Raw genomic sequence first — 6,000 nt, 5'->3', positions numbered from 1 at the left:
TCTGTGTTCTTCCTGTCTCTGTGTGTTTACCTTATAAGACAAATTTAGTAGAATTTGTTTTTCTTCTAACACTAAGCTGCATTCACTACGATGAGGAATACTGTTATCCTCAAATCTAATCTGGTTTTGTAACATATTCGTTAATTTGGGAAGATGTTAGGACATTATTTATTCTGTTATGTTTACTTTAATGCTCATGTGTGTAGTTAATGTTTCTAAGAGTATTCTCAATTTTCATTTATTTACTTATGTCAAATCCCTGTAATACTTATGTATATGTTTATTTCTATTCTTTTTGTAAAGCCTGTATTACTACAAATGTTATCTGTATTATGTACTTGACTGTAGTGAGGTTTTCTGTATCTTTGCAATTGTATTGTTATGCTGTAAAATTGTAATTGCATGGACACCAGTACATCAAGTTAAGTAAATTGTAGGGATTCATTATACTGCACACATTTCTGTGGTCATATGATATGCATAAAATTTCTCATATTATATGACTGTGTTACTGGTTGCACATGTGTTGATAATTCAGCAAGGGACTGGTTGACAGCATTGCTGGTTCTAACGATATTGCAAAAAGTTATTGAGTGCGCAAGTGGTGGTTTATGGACTTGCTATATTATCCACAAGACTCTTCAATTGTGATTGTGCACCTGCACAGTGGGATGACTGCTGGCCATCTCTACAAGAACTACAGTGGGTCTGCACTTTTGGTGGCCCATTGCTGCCATAATTTCTACACGAAATACTCTGGGTCTGCTCTGTTATGACCTACCAATTCTACCAATATTCTTCAAGACTTCGATTGACTCAGCTGTGGGCTTGCTCTGTTGTGGCCCATTACCAGTCTTCATGTCAAGAGTCAGCACTGTGCTTCCGTTGGGAGGACAACACTACTTCTTCAAGACTGCATGGAGGTCCACTACTTATGTGTGCATTTTCTTTTACTGTTCAGACTTTGTGCATAAATCTGCATAGACTACTCTTCTGATGAATGATTAGGAGTGTCTTTAGAGACTGTGAGGACAATTTTTGCTTTTGACCAACAGTATATTACTAATTGTGTGCATCTGATTTATTTGATATTGTTAATATGAAAACATTTTTAACAAATTAGTCTTGGCCACTGCCCAAAACACTGTGTAATATTTTTTGAGAGGAGCAGGGGGCTATGTAAGTAGCCTGTTTATGAGTCTTTATGTTGGCAGCATGATAGACTGGATTAATAACTCTGATAGTTCTGTGCACACTCTATATGATACTCTGTGGCTGGTTGGACTCTGCAGTTGGAGGTGAATAGCCAGCAGTGGTGGTAGTTGGGAGTGAGTAGTCAGCATTGATGGAGGTTAGAGGTCAATAATTGGCAGTGTAGGAGGTTTGCAGTATTAGCACAAGTGGACGATCTGGACATGTGCCCAAAATGGAAATGTAGTTTGTTGATGATTACATAATTTTTGGAACTGGATGTCATGGACGATTATATAATTTTTGGAACTGGATGTCATGGACGATTATATAATTTTGGAACTGGTTGTCACATTATTAAGATAAATACATTGTTTGCTATGCAACAAAATCTTTCCTTTGCTAACCACATGCCTAGTTGTAATTAGAACCTTCAGTAGCTAGAATCTTTTATTTAGCTGGCAGTATTGGAGCTTGTGGCATTGCTGTAGTTCATGTAATGAAAATTTTTGTGAGGTAAGTGAAATCTTATTCAAGAACTTCTCGAAATATTTTGGTATACTTCCTAGAATACTGTGAAATGGCTCCTTTTTAGTGTACACTCTGAATAAATTCTGCAGTGAAATATTTCTGTCCAGGATATAGATAACACTCCTTTAAAATATTTGATGAAAAAGTCAGGAAGAATACTTTTCTTGACACTTGCAACTGTTTGTGTTTCAATAAATTTTCATCTAATAAACAGTGAATGAAGGAGGGGTTGTGCCCCACCTACATAGTATATATAAGTGATAGACTTGCATGTTCTACTCTATGACTACGCATTTCGCCATGTGTTATAGAACTATTACATTCATCACTTATTTTAGTAGCTGTGGGTGGTGTTATGTACTATCTGTATAATAGCAGAAAATTCCTGTTATACATTACTTGTCTGAGATATGACACTATCTCGTCACTCAGATAAATCTTTACTTGATACAGTTTTAATTTATTTTAATTTTGTGTTAACTGTTTTTTTCTGAAGTGCCTCTATGAGAGAACACTTCTGCAACGGACTGCTGTACGGAGTATAGTAGTTACGAATTTAATATCTCATTAATTTGTATGTCCTTATTTGAATTCAGTCGTTAAAAATCTTCCTGAAAACTGTCTCTTCTTCCTTTAAACTCTCCACTTACTTTAGTTTCTCGTTCACGACCAAAATTATCTACTTTTGCATTCTGCTCACGTCCAGATTCTTTTGTTTGTGTTTGCTTATTAATTAATTGTCGTACTGCATCCGAAATGCCGTGATATGCAGTTTTCAACTCCTTAATTTCAGTTGTTGAAGCATCCTGCTAAGATGCAAAATTTGTCAGTTTCAACAAAATTTATTTTGCTGAGACAACATTTCATTTTCCTTAGTTGACAGTTCATGAAATTTCATTTAACTCTATTAATATGCGTTCAAAGTTTGTTCTCATCATCGCTTCCAAACTATAATACAATGCGGTAAATGGAAATCGCCTAGTTGGTTGACTAACTCCTCTGTTCTTAGCATGCGACTCCATTTCGAGCCTTGAAGAATCTGTGTTGTCAACAACGATGTCAGCGAATTCGTGGTCTCTGGCATATGATTCTACTTCATCATGTCTTTCAGATTCCATTTTTGGGACTTCCTATTTTTACCATATCATAATATAAATATAAATATGAGAATGTAAAATTACATGCTGTAATTTGATATCCGCACACTAATAATATTGCTGAAAACATTCCAGAAGAACAATATTAATTAGCTCAATTAATATTGGATTGCTGTGCCAGTCTGTGCTTTTCGATGCATAGTCAGTAATCTTGAACAATCCAAGTTTGTAGTTATTACCGTAGAAACCAGACTATATGAATCTGCATGCTGCCTATGCATTTGTATGTTTGGCTCCTTTTCACCAGTTATTGCATATTTTAACTATAAACTAGTGACAATGCATATTTTCGCTCTATACTTATAATATTTTAAAAACTTAGACGGGTGGTCTCTAGCTGGATCTAGTTTTGATATCTCACAGAATGAACGCGATCTAGAACTGAGTACAATCGCCAACCGAGAGGCCACTGCCTAGTGAAATCATTACAGAAGTGGAACAGGAACAGGCAAAGAGAGTCAATGCTTCTGCGCACGCGCCCCAGTTAATTGCCCCCGATGTCACACGTACGCGTCGCCAACAATTAAATTAAACTACGCGAAGTTTTAGTCACACATTCGTTGTTTCAGTTTAGCTTTCTATGAACTTGTACACGTTGAACGAGTTAACGACGTGTATTGTGTAACATGTTGTGGCCATGTCACCCGAAAAAAGGAACGTCGTTTCCGGGGATAGCTGACCTTCCGGGAACGTTTACAGTTAAAGGAATTGTTTTATATTGTCGAGTTAGCGAGAAAAACATTTCATGAAAAAAAAAATTTCAAATAGACCAGCATGACGACACAAGCCTTCACACCGCAGGAATGCAGAAGAAAGGACCACGACAACACCTTCTGACAACAGTAATATTGCTTAAATTAAAATATACCATATGAGTCAACATTGCGTAAAAATTGCATACCGACAATTTACGTAAATGTTCTGGAAGAAAAACGCAACGAACTCAAGGACAGCATTATTTGGATTTCAGTTCAAGAAACTACAGACTCTTGTGGCCGTTACATTGTAAATTTAATTGTTGGTACTTTAAAAGAAGAGCCTTCTTCTTCCTTTTTAGCAGCCTGCAAAGAACTTGGAAAAATATACAATTCTACAATCACCAGATTTGTGAATGAGGAAATTAGAAAAATATTTCCAGAATCTTCTGCAGATGAAAGGGTGTTTGTGTTTATTTCTGCTGTATGCCGCATACTCATCAAAAATGGGATGCCTAGGAAACCTGCTTTCTCGGATCGCTGGACAACAATTCAATCAAATCGCATTATTGAAGTTTATTACAAAAGGAAATGATTACACTACTGAACCCTTAACTCGTGAGGTGACTTTTCTGTAACGTATACCATGAGGTGGGTCTCTAGGCCCCTATGTTTAAACCGAGATTTAGGCAAAAATCTTATGAAACTTTTGATTTATGCTATATAACATTTATTTTTTCAGTTATTTAAGTTTTGTTTAAATGCACCTAGTTTATTTTATTGCAATAATCAAAGTCTGTACCATCGTACTGTTTGTCACACAATAGCACGTAATTTTGTGTAGTTCACTTAAATAGTACACGTAAATGAAGTGTTAGAGTACTGAAGTTTATAGTCTGAAATGTTATGTAATCCCTGCAGCAGATGAATTTCCAAGTAAATTTAAATTTCAGGGCTTCAATTGGCGCATAAAAATTCCACCTGATAGGTACAAAAAGAAAGTCTGTCGAATTGCCATCCATGGCTGGGAACTACATTTTTCTTATCACCACTCAGAACACATTCAATTTTAACAGACACTTTAAGTATTTCATTGAAGAAACAGACAGATCCCCATCACAACTTGCCTGAAGTGCTTCCTCTGAATGATACTCTTGTTCGATAGCACAATAGTGATTAGTGGCTAATGTAAAATCGTCATCTTTTTCATTGATTTCTTCATCCATATCACTGACACCTTCCTCCATAGACCGACTAACAATTTCATCAAAATTGGGAAAAGTAAAACTGACACGTTCATGTGAACACATTTTGAGCTACAGGGCACCGTGTGTCAACAATAACATTTTGAGCTATAGGACACCTTGTTTCAATAATAACATTTTGAGCTATAGGACACCGCGTGTCAACAATAAACACAGAAGGCGATAATGCAACCAGCAACAAAACATCGTAGGCTTGGCACTTTAAAGAGGGTATGGGGGTATAGAAGCATCCCTCCACAACTGGCCTTTTCGCGCGGTATGAGAGACCGCACCTCGTAAGTTAAGGGTTAGATTTGTGTTAAGGGAAGACGGAAGGCAAGTGGGCTTCAAACATTCGATTTTTAGATTGTTAGCATATTTGAAATGCTTGGCCCTTCATGCGTGAAACAGTTTTTGCTTTATATAAATACGACAATTTTTTCGTGAGATATGATGGTTTTCCTGACGCTCTATGCAATCTGGCATTTAGATGCCACGCCTTCCTTTTTGCGCCATGCAGAGATAAAACACAGCATTCTTTTACTCCTTGTATATAATTTCATGCATCTATTGTTTTATCGCTTCAGTGTTTCCTACCCTGTATCTACTATCGATATACTTGTCTGTTAGCACTCACAACTTTATGCAAACGTCGCTGCTCTCGGTCGTTAAGTGAAGGCCGTCGGCCACTGCGTTGTCCTGGTGAGAGGTAATGCCTGAAACTTGGTATCCTCGGCTTAGCTATAAGAAGAAATGTAGGAATTTAGAAAACATGATAAAAGCTGTATGGGCTATCTTCTTCCATAAGCTTTACACAAATGAAAATCCAGTGCATGGTCTTTGCCCGAATGACCCTGACACCCGATGCATGTACAGGAGAAGTGCCAAATATGACCACAAACGTTGTTTACCTGCATCAGTAATGAATGAAATCAAACCCATTTAGAGACCTTTGTAAAGATACCTTGATGAAGAAATGTCTTCATGGGAAAAACCCAAAATGTAAATGAAAATGTGAATTCTGTCATTTGGAACCGGTTACCGAAGACTGTATTTGTCCAGCTTACAACCCTCAAATTTGGTGTTTATGATGCTATTTTATGGTTCAATGATAGCGTGATTAGAAAATGGATGTTTTGGAGTTTTTGGGAATAAAATATAGTGGGAATACTGCAAAATCCT

This window comes from Schistocerca americana, chromosome 7 (genome assembly GCF_021461395.2).
Source record: "Schistocerca americana isolate TAMUIC-IGC-003095 chromosome 7, iqSchAmer2.1, whole genome shotgun sequence".
NCBI classification, from domain to species: Eukaryota; Metazoa; Arthropoda; class Insecta; order Orthoptera; family Acrididae; genus Schistocerca; species Schistocerca americana.
Note: the sequence above shows the minus strand (reverse complement) of the source record.